Below are 12172 nucleotides of genomic sequence, written 5' to 3'. Positions count from 1 at the left end.
TAATTTATTTTCCCCTTTCTGCTTTACTGTAGGCTATCATTCCAAAACTTTTCTTGATAAGAAATTACTTTGATTCCTCTAGTTTTATTCCTCTAGCTATTGGGGTGGGACTGCTAAATCAAAGAAATCACTAGTGGAACAGGGAGTTTAGGTAGCAACAGCACTTAGTCTTTCCAAGTAAACAGCAGGGAAGTAAGCTACATCTCAAGGCCTTAGTCAGTTTAAGACATATTAACTGAACACCAGCCATGGATATGGTTCAGTAATGGAGCCCATGGTACTTGGCTGCTGTGCTTCCTAAAAGCAGTGGTGGACAGCTTATGGGATATAACAAGAAGATTGGTTGCGGCCGGCGTGGCGGCTCACTAGGCTAATCCTCTGCCTTGCGGCGCCGGCACACCAGGTTCTAGTCGCGGTCGGGGTGTTGGATTCTGTCCCAGTTGCCCCTCTTCCAGTCCAGCTCTCTGCTGTGGCCCGGGAGTGCAGTGGAGGATGGCGCAAGTAGTTGGGCCCTGCACCCCATGGGAGACCAGGATAAGTACCTGGCTCCTGCCATCGGATCAGTGCGGTGCACCGGCAGCAGCGCTGGCCGCGGTGGCCATTGGAGGGTGAACCAATCGCAAAGGAAGACCTTTCTCTCTGTCTCTCTCTCTCACTGTCCACTCTGCCTGTCAAAAAAAAAAAAAAAGAAGAAGAAGATTGATTGCAACACTAACCCAAAGGTAGTTGACTTCATTATAGCTTAAAATTGTAGCACTTTGGGCTTCAGATTATTCCACTTCTTCCTCAGTTCAGATCTGGTGCTATCAGAAGCAAAGATGTAGTTGATGGATTCATACGATAAATCCCACACCTGAGACTGGGTCAAATTAAATGTTTCAGCTTCCAGCCGGTACTCTTGAGAAAGGTATGTTGCAAAAACACCTTTATCATCGGTACAGGTCACAGAAGGATGTGCAATGGTGTACCAGAATCCGAAATGATACTGGTCATAAGATGGAACTGTCTGACTTTTGATGTTTGAGGTCAAACACAGTTCCAGAGTTATCCGATGTTGCCTCACAAAGTCCACCAGATCCAGGGATCCTCCCTCAGAAGAGTTGAGGAAAGTTCCATGCCCAATTCTGTCAGGAAGTAGGTCCAGGAACATTTGGGTTTATTTTCCTTGGTTTGGGATCTCTGAAAGATGCAACGCCAACTTCAGACCTGCATTTTTAGCTTCTAAAAGAGGTTCCAAGAAGTCTTCTGCTCATCCTATAGTAGGGTCTCCACTAAGGTCAAGGCCAAGAACTACATCCTCAGTAGAAAGGAAGAACTTCTCCGCAAGTTTAACAGTCTCCTTGGCAACTGAAGGGCCGCCTCTTCTGCCGATTGCTATCAAATACCTAACATTGATGTCTAAGTTTTCTTGTTTGGACTGTTTTATACCCTCAAGTATAGATTCCACATAACTCTTTTTAGTCATTCCAATAGCATTTTCTCTTCTGGGAGTGCTCCTTAGTTCCAGGTATGTGACACCATCATCCGAAAATTCTTTAATGACATCTTTTGTGATCATTAGAATATCTTCAGGACTAGTAGTAAGCTGATGAATTATCTGAAACATCTGGAAACATTCTTCAAGAGTTCTTTTCTTTCCTTTATCAATCATAGTCATCTCATCGTGGATTTTAAAGTCTGGCTTCTTGGCTATTAACTTCTTCATGGTATTAGAACTAATGGATCCATTCAAGTGGGCATGAAGTTCCACTTTTGGTAGTTCCAAGTAAAAGTCTGTCTTCCATGACTGTTGCTGTTCCTCTACCTCCACCATGATTGCAGTAGGGAAAAAAATGGTTCTACTCCACTCTTACTCTTGGTGTGCAAAATACAGTGTATTTCAATCAGTAAATTCTGTGGTCCTGAATTTTCTTCAGATTATTTCACTTCCACATATTTTGATGAGATGAGCTCGCTAGGTAGGTCTGGGCTCAGCTTCACCTGGAGATTTCCCAACTATGAGGCTCTAAACATGTTTTCTCTTCAGACTGAAAAGCTGGTACAGAAAAATGACAAGCGGTGCTCCCCTAACACACATGTCACAGGGGTAGCAGGCTGTCTTCCCGGCAGAACCAAAAAAATGTCAATTGCCCTCATATTTTAGCACAAGCTACCCCTTCCTGAGCTCATTGGCACCGCCGGATCAAGTATTTTGATTCATACCACCTATATAAGAGATCTGGATTGGGTTCCTGACTTCTGGTTTCAACAGGTTCATTCCCAGTTCTTTTGCACAAATGGGAAATGAACTAGTGTAAGAGAGTTCTGCTTCTGTCTTCTCTCTACATGGCTCTGTCTCTCCACTTGCCTCTCAGATAATAAAGAGCAAGAAAGACAACAAATTTGCCTCACTTAAATTGCATGCATTCTTACAAAATTTCCATTAAGAATGTATACTTAAATATAGAAAAAGATGCTTAGTGTTTCAAAGGAATCCATTTGGAAACAGTACTTAGAAATTCAATATAGGGGCAGAGCCAAGATGGCAGAATAGGGAGGGCGTGCAACAATAGTCCGGGAAAATTTAGTTTAATAAAAGTGGAGTTACGGTAGCCTCAGAAAAAGGATCAGGAAAAAATTGCAGAGGAAACTCTTCCGGATCTAGTGGCTGTGACTCGGAGGACCTACTGGGAGAACAAGGTCGCCCACCACGCAGAAACCAAGCCACGGGAGCCGCAGGGTCTGCGTGCCAGTGCAGGAAGGGGAGTGGATGTCACACAGACACCAGCAGCGAGAGTTGGGACGCCCAGGGCTCCGAGTCCACACATTGGCGCTGGAAGGGGAGGTGAGCTCAGTAACCCGAGACATTGGCGGGGAAACGGCGGTCAGAATCTAGAGGGGAGTGGGAAAGTTCACCAGACTGACTACAGGAGAGAAGGAAAAAAGGTGGGGGGGTACTGTTAGGGATGAGTTTCTCTCTCCACCAACCTTGCAAAGGTGAGCAAGAGACAAACAGCAGGCCCCCATTCTGGATTTACATAACAACAGGGGAGAGCTAAGGAACTGAGTCACTACAATTCAGTAGCCTAGGCAACCCAGTGGGAGTCCAGAGGAGAAACAGAGCCTGCACAGACACTTTGGGTAGAAGCCAGAGGCCAGAAGCTAAATACCATAAATTCTGCACAGCTGTACGGTGCAGTATTACTTACTTCCTGAATAAATAAAATAAATAAATAAATAGAGAGAAAGAGAGAGAGAGAGAGAGATTTACCACACATAACCTGAGGGTGTCACCTTTGCACACCTGTAACCCGGAAGAACCAAGCAGAGCTCTCAGGCCACACCCATCTCAAGCCTCCAAGGCTCCTCCAACAGCAGGCAGTCCACTTAACACAGACATAGTATAAAATTAAAAAAATTAAAAAAAACGCACAGTGATGAAAGATGAATTAACTATGCCAAGCAACAAACACAAATATCGAGGGAACAAGATCAACGAAGACACTATGATGTCTCCAAATAAACAAAACACCCCAAGCCAAGATTATGAAGATGATGAGATAGAAGAAATGCAAGATACGGATTTCAAAAAATTTATGATAAGAACATTTATAAGTTTTCAAAAGCAAATCCTTGAACTACAGAAATCCTTATTGGACAGGATTGAAAATCTCTCTCGTGAAAATGAAATTTTAAGGAAGAATCAAAATGAAACACAGAAACTAGTAGAACAGGAAAGTGTGATAGTGAAGAGAAATCAAAATGAAATGAAGAGCTCAATAGATCAAATGACAAACACATTAGAGAGCCTTAAAAACAGAATGGGTGAAGCAGAAGAGAGAATATCGGACTTAGAAGACAGAGAACAGGAAAACATACAGTCAAACCAAAGAAAAGAAGAGGAAATTAGAAATCTAAAAAAAAATTGTTGGGAATCTACAGGATACTATTAAAAAAACCAACATTCGAGTTCTAGGAGTTCCTGAAGGCATGGAGAGAGAGAAAGGATAAGAACACCTTTTTAGTGAGATACTAGCAGAGAACTTTCCAGGTTTGGAGAAGGACAGAGACATCCTAGTACAGGAAGCTCATAGAACCCCCAATAAACATGACCAAAAGAGATCCTCACCACGACACGTTGTAATTAAACTTACCACAGTGAAACATAAAGAAAAGATCCTAAAATGTGCAAGAGAGAAACGTCAGATTACTCTCAGAGGATCTCCTATTAGACTTACAGCAGACTTCTCATCAGAAACACTACAGGCTAGGAGGGAATGGCGAGACATAGCACAGGTGCTAAGAGAGAAAAATTGCCAGCCCAGAATATTATATCCTGCTAAGCTCTCATTTGTGAATGAAGGTGAAATAAAGACCTTTCATAGCAAACAGAAATTGAAAGACTTTGCCGCCACTCGTCCATCCCTGCAAAAGATACTTAAAGATGTGCTACACTCAGAAACACAGAAACATGACCATCAATATGAAAGAAGGTAAAGGAAGAAAACCTACCAGTAAAAGAGGATGGGAAGCTCAAAGCATATACTAGAAAATATTTCCGGGAAAATGGCAGGGCAAAGTCACTACGTATCAATAGTCACATTAAACATTAATGGTCTTAAATCTTCAGTTAAAAGACACTGATTGCTGATTGGCTCAAGGAACACAAACCAACTATTTGTTGCCTACAAGAAACACATCTCTCTAACAAAGATGCATGCAGACTGAAAATGAAAGTTTGGAAAAAGATATTCCATGCCAACAGAAACCAAAAAAAAGCAGGTGTAGCCATATTAATATCAGACAAAATAAATTTCAATACAAAAACTGTTAAGAGAGACAAAGAGGGACACTGTATAATGATTAAGGGTTCAATTCAACAGGAAGATGTAACTATTATAAATGTATATGCACCTAATTACAGGGGACCGGTCTATTTAAAAGATATGTTAAGGGACTTAAAGGGAGATTTAGATTCCAATACAGTAGTACTGGGGGAATTCAATACTCCACTCTCAGAAATAGACAGATCATCTGGACAGAAGATCAACAAGGAAACAGCAGATTTAATCGACACTATTGCCCAAATGGATCTAACAGATATCTACAGAACTTTCAATCCTACATCTAAAGACTTCACATTCTTCTCAGCAGTGCATGCAACCTTCTCTAGGATTGATCACATACTAGGCCATAAAGCAAGTCTCAGCAAATTCAAAAGAATTAGAATCATACCATGCAGCTTCTCAGACCACAGTGGAATGAAGCTGGAAATTAGCAACTCAGGAAACCCCAGAAAGTATGAAAACACATGGAGACTGAACAACATGCTCCTGAATGAACACTGGGTCATTCAAGAAATCAAAAGAGAAATCAAAAACTTTTGGAAGTAAATGAGGATAACAACACAACATATCAAAACTTATGGGATACGGCAAAAGCAGTATTGAGAGGCAAGTTATAGCAATAGGTGCCTATATCAAGAAATTGGAAAGGTACCAAATAAATGAGCTTTCAGCGCATCTCAAGGACCTAGAAAAACTGCAGCACACCAAATCCAAATCTAGTAGGAGAAGAGAAATAATTAAAATCAGAGAAGAAATTAACAGGATTGAATAAAAAAATTGCAAAAAAATCAGCCAAGCGAAGAGCTGGTTCTTTGAAAAAATAAACAAAATTGACACCCCATTGGCCCAACTAACTAAAAAAAGAGGAGAAATTACCCAAATCAATAAAATCAGATATGAAAAAGGAAACATAACAAAGACACCACAGAAATAAAAAGAATCATCAGAAATTACTACAAGGACTTGTATGCCAGCAAACAAGAAAATCTATCAGAAATGGATAGATTCCTGGACACATGCAATCTACCAAAATTGAACCATGAAGACATAGAAAACCTAAATAGACCCATAACTGAAACAGAAATTGAAACAGTAATAAAGGCCCTCCCAACAAAGAAAAGCCCAGGACCAGATGGATTCACTGCTGAATTCTACCAGACATTTAAAGAAGAACTAATCCTATTTCTTCTCAAACTATTCAGAACAATCGAAAAAGAGGGATTCCTCCCAAATTCTTTCTATGAAGCCAGCATCACCTTAATCCCTAAGCCAGAGAAAGATGCAGCACTGAAAGAAAATTATAGACCAATAATATCCCTGATGAACATAGATGCAAAAATCCTCAATAAAATGCTCGCCAATAGAATGCAACACATCAGAAAAATCATCCACCCAGACCAAGTGGGATTTATCCCTGTTATGCAGGGATAGTTCAACATTCGCAAATCAATCACTGTGATTCACCACATTAACAGACTGCAGGAGAAAAACCATATGATTATCTCAATAGATGCAGAGAAAGCATTCTATAAAATTCAACACCCTTTCATGATGAAAACTCTAAGCAAATTGGGTATAGAAGGAACATTCCTCAATATAATCAAAGCAATTTATGAAAAACCCATGGCCAGCATCCTATTGAATGGGGAAAAGTTGGAAGCATTTCCACTGAGCTCTGGCACCAGACAGGGATGCCCACTCTCACCACTGCTATTTAACATAGTTCTGGAAGTTTTAGCCAGAGCCATCAGACAAGAAAAAGAAATCAAAGGAATACAAATTGAGAAGGAAGAAGTCAAACTTTCCCTCTTTGCAGACGATATGATTCTTTACTTAGAGGATCCAAAGAACTCTACTAAGAGACTGTTGGAACTCATAGAGGAGTTTGGCAAAGTGGCAGGAAATAAAATCAATGCACAAAAATCAACAGCCTTTGTATACACAAGCAATGCCACGGCTGAGAAAGAACTTCTAAGATCAATCCCACACACAATAGCTACAAAAACAATCAAATACCTTGGAATGAACTTAACCAAGTATGTTAAAGATCTATACGATGAGAATTACAAAATCTTAAAGAAAAAAATAGAAGAGGATACCAAAAAATGGAAAAATCTTCCATGCTCATGGATTGGAATAATCAACATTGTCCAAATGTCCATTCTCCCAAAAGCAAGCTATAGATTCAATGTGATACCAATCAAAAGACCAAAGACGTTCTTCTCAGATCTTGAAAAAATGATGCTGAATTTCAATGGAGGCATAGGAGACCTCCAATAGCTAAAGCAATCTTGTACAACAAAAACAAAGCCGGAGGCATCACAATACCAGATTTCAGGACATACTACACGGAAGTTGTAATCAAAACAGCATGGTACTGGTACAGAAACAGATGGATAGACCAATGGAACAGAATTGAAACACCAGAAATCAACCCAAACATCTACAGCCAACTTATATTTGATCAAGGATCTAAAACCAATCCCTGGAGTAAGGACAGTCTATTCAATAAATGGTGCTGGGAAAACTGGATTTCCACGTGCAGAATCATGAAGCAAGACCCCTACCTTACACCTTACACAAAAATCCACTCAACGTGGATTAAAGACCTAAATCTATGACCTGACACCATCAAGTTATTAGAGAACATTGGAAAAACCCTTCAAGATATTGGCACAGGCAAAGAGTTTCTGGAAAAGACCCGGGAGGCACAGGCAGTCAAAGCCAAAATCAACTATTGGGATTGCATCAAATTCAGAAGTTTCTGTACTGCAAAAGAAACAGTCAGGAGAGTGAAGATACAACCGACAGAATGGGAAAAAATATTTGCAAACTATGCAACAGATAAAGGGTAAATAACCAGAATCTACCAAGAGATCAAAAACTCCACAAACACAAAACAAACAACCCACTTAAGAGATGGGCCAAGGACCTCAATAGACATTTTTCAAAAGAGGACATCCAAATGGCCAACAGGCACATGAAAAAACGTTCAAGATCACTAGCAATCAGGGAAATGCAAATCAAAACCACAATGAGGTTTCACCTCACCCCGGTTAGAATGGCTCACATACAGAAATCTACCAACAACAGATGCTGGTGAGGATGTGGGGAAAAAGGGACACTAACCCACTGTTGGTGGGAATGCAAACTGGTCAAGCCACTATGGAAGTCAGTCTGGAGATTCCTCAGAAACCTGAAGCTAACCCTACCGTTTGACCCAGCCATCCCACTCCTTGGAATTTATGCAAAGGAATTTAAATTGGCAACCAAAAATGTGGTCTGCACCCTAATGTTTATTGCAGCACAATTCACAATAGCCAAGACCTGGAACCAACCTAAATGCCCATCAACGGTAGACTGGATAAAGAAATTATAGGATATGTACTCTTTATTATACTATACGGCAGTAAGAAACAATGAAATCCAGTCATTTGCAACAAAATGGAGGAATCTGGAACACATCATGCTGAGTGAAATAAGCCAGTCCCAAAGGGACAAATATCATATGTTCGCCAATCGGTGACAACTGACTGAACACCAAAAAGGAAACCTGTTGAAGTGAAATGGACACTATGAGAAATGGTGACTTAGTCAGCATAGCCTTGACTGTTAATGGACAACTTAATACATTATCCCTCTTAGTATTTTTTTGTCTGTTCTACTTAATATGACTGGTTTAATTCTGTAATTAATACACAGTTATTCTTAAGTGTTGAAATGTAACTGAAATGTGATCCCTGTTAAACATAAGAGTGGGAATAAGAGAGGGAAGAGATGTACAATTTGGGACATGCTCAAGCTGACTTGCCCCAAATGGTAGAGTTAGAAACATACCAGGGGACTCCAATTTAATCCCATCAAGGTGGCATGTACCAATGCCATCTCACTAGTCCAAGTGATCAATTTCAGTTCGCAATTGATCATAATGAAAGGACTAAGAGTCAAAGGGAGCACATAAGCAAGTCTAGTACCTGCTAACACTAACCGATAGAATAAATAAAGGGGAGAGTGATCCAACATGGGAAGTGAGATACTCAGCAGACTCATAGAATGGCAGATGCCCTAAATAGCACTCTGGCCTCAGAATCAGCCCTAAAGGCATTCAGATCTGGCTAAAAAGCCCATGAGAGTATTTCAGGCATGGAAAGCCAAGACACTCTGGCAAAAGATCTCTGTGAGTGAGATCTCAGTGGAAAGAACAGGTCTTCAAAGAAGGAGGTACCTTTCTCTGAAGGGAGGAGAGAACCTCCACTTTGACTATGACCTTGTCTAAACAAGATAAGAGTCGGAGAACTCAAGGGGCTTCCATAGCCTTGGAAACTCATGACTGGAGCATAGGGAGATTACTGATGCCATAAACAGGAGTGTCAATTGGTAAAGTCAACAACAGGAGTCACTGTGCACTTACTCCTCATGTAGGATCTCTGTCCTTAATGTGCTGTGCATTGAGATTTAATGCTATAACGAGTACTCAAATAATATATTTCACTTTGTGTTTCTATGGGGGTGCAAACTGTTGAAATCTTTACTTAATGCATACTAAACTGATCCTCTGTAAAAAAAAAAAAAAAAAAAAAAAGAAAAGAAAAGAAACTATTAACTCCCAACTTGACTCTCACTGGGATTAAACATGACAATAGGTCTGATCTGATTTCATCATCATTAAAAAAAATCATCTATTATTTTTCACTTTATGTTTCTGTGTGGGAGCAAACTGTTGAAATCCTTACTTAATGTATACTAAGCTGATCTTCTGTATATTAAGATAATCGAAAATGAATCTTGATGTGAATGGAAGGGGAGAGGGAGTGGGAAAGGGGAGGGTTGTGGGTGGGAGGGACGGTATGGGGGGGAAGCCATAGTAATCCATTATTCGTACTTTGGAAACGTATATTCATTAAATAAAAGTTAAAAAAAAAAAAAGAAACATACCAGGGGGCTCCAATTCAATCCCATCAAGGTGGCATGTACCAATGCCATCTCACTAGTCCAAGTGATCAATTTCAGTTCACAATTAATCATAATGAAAGGGCTAAGAGTCAAAGGGATCACATAAACAAGTCTATTGCCTGCTAATACTAACCGATAGAATAAATAAAGGGGAGAGTGATCCAACATGGGAAGCGAGATACACAGCAGACTCATAGAATGGCGGATGTCCTAAACAGCACTCTGGCCTCAGAATCAGCCCTAAAGGCATTCGGATCTGGCTGAAAAGCCCATGAGAGTATTTCAGGCATGGAAAGCCAAGACACTCTGGCAAAAAAAAAAAAAAAAAAAAAAAAAAAAAAAAAAAAAAAAAAAACTAAATGAAAGATCTCTGTGAGTGAGATCCCAGTGGAAAGAACAGGTCATCAAAGAAGGAGGTACCTTTCTCTGAAGGGAGGAGAGAACCTCCACTTTGAATATGACCTTGTCTAAACAAGATAAGAGTCGGAGAACTCAAAAGGCTTCCATAGCCTTGGAAACTCATGACTGGAGCATAGGGAGATTACTGATGCCATAAACAGGAGTGTCAATTGGTAAAGTCAACAACAGGAGTCACTGTGCACTTACTCCTCATGTAGGATCTCTGTCCTTAATGTGCTGTACATTGAGGCTTAATGCTATAACGAGTACTCAAACAGTATATTTCAATTTGTGTTTCTATTTGGGTGCAAACTCTTGAAATCTTTACTTAATGTATACTAAACTGAACTTCTGTGGAAAAAAAAGAAATTATCAATTCCCAACTTGACTCTCACTGGGATTAAACATGACAATAGGTCTGATCTGATTTCATCATCATTTAAAAAAATCATCTATTATTTTTCACTTTATGTTTCTGTGTGGGAGCAAACTGTTGAAATCTTTACTTAATGTATGCTAAACTGATCTTCTGTATATAAAGAATTGAAAATGAATCGATGTGAATGGAAGGGGAGAGGGAGTGGGAAAGGGGAGGGTTGCGGGTGGGAGGGACGTTATTGGGGGGAAGCCATTGTAATCCATAAGCTGTACTTTGGAAATTTATATTCATTAAATAAAAGTTAAAAAAAGAAATTCAATATAAATATGTTTTGGTAATGAATATGGTCAAGATATCTTGTAACTCCATTCAGGCGTATGTAATGTAGATAGGGCATAAAGCCTACCCATTCTCTGGTAACGTTAAAAATGTAAATCTAGTACCTATTAATACGCATATAATTATTAATAAACAAAGCCTTAGTAATATGTATTTCACTGCTTACAGAAGTTGTATAGTGGATACACTAAATGTAAGGAAGGAAGTCAGTGTAGGGAAATGTCAGCCAGATTTTTAAAGCTATGCATATCTATGGGATACCATAGGATGTTTCACTACATGTATCCATCCATGTTGGTACATTTAACTTAACACAATGGACTCCAGTTTCCAGCGTTTTGCTGCAAAGACAAAACTTCATCCCTTTTATTACTGAGTAGTATTCCAGTGTGTTTATGTGCCATATGTTCTTTTTCCATTCATTTGAAAATGAAACTCCATTGATTCCATATTTAGCGACTGTGAATAGTGCTGTAACTCTCTGATACAATTATTTTATGTCTTTTAGATATTTACCCAATAGTGGGATTTCTGGATCCTAATTATAAAGAAATTGCCAAAATTTATTCTGAATCTGCTAAATGCATAGATAGGAATTATATATTACTATAGTGCTAATAATTTTGTGACTACTTTAAAATTTAATTTATGTAAGTGATGTTGCATATCTTTTCATTTGATTATTGCTTATAGCCCTTGCCTATTTTTCTGCTGGATTATGGTATTTTTAATTTTTATTTGTTTAACTTTTACAAATTAGTAGAACCATTAAGCCTTTGACTATGATGTAAGTTAACAATCTTATCTCCAAAATATACTTATTAAATTAAAAACAAAAAGATATTCTGACAGTTTTCCATAGTTGCTAAATAATTTACATTACCACAGATATGTGTGAGTTTCCAATTCACCACATCCTTGCTTGCATTTATACTTTCTGTCTCTTTAATGATAGCATTTGAACAGCATTGAGGTGATATCTCATTGTGGTTTCCATTTGAATTTCTATTTTGACCAGTGATATTTGACCAGTGAGCATTTTTCATGTGTTTCTTGGGGATGTGTATATCTTCTCTTGAGAACTGTCTGCTCATGTCCTTTGCCCATTTCTTCACTGGATTATTTTTGCTCATGAGTTTTTGTTTCCCATGTATTCTTAATCATTTCTTTGGTAAGTAGCTTGTAAATATTCTCTCCCATTTTGTTAGATGTGTCACCTCCTTTGCTATGAAGTAGTATCTGAATGTAATATAATTTAATTTATCTAGTTTTGTAT

At 39.0% G+C, this 12172-nt stretch overlaps 1 pseudogene; it reads right to left on the bottom strand.

Annotated features, from left to right (window-relative positions):
- Positions 1-699: 699 nt before the first annotated feature.
- On the bottom strand, positions 700-1828 carry LOC100351892 (adenosine deaminase-like protein pseudogene; annotated as a pseudogene).
- Positions 1829-12172: the final 10344 nt, after the last annotated feature.

Source organism: Oryctolagus cuniculus, chromosome 19 (assembly GCF_964237555.1).
Source record: "Oryctolagus cuniculus chromosome 19, mOryCun1.1, whole genome shotgun sequence".
Classification (NCBI taxonomy): Eukaryota; Metazoa; Chordata; class Mammalia; order Lagomorpha; family Leporidae; genus Oryctolagus; species Oryctolagus cuniculus.
The sequence above is the reverse complement of the archived record's forward strand: the minus strand, read 5'-3'. Positions and strand labels throughout refer to the sequence as shown.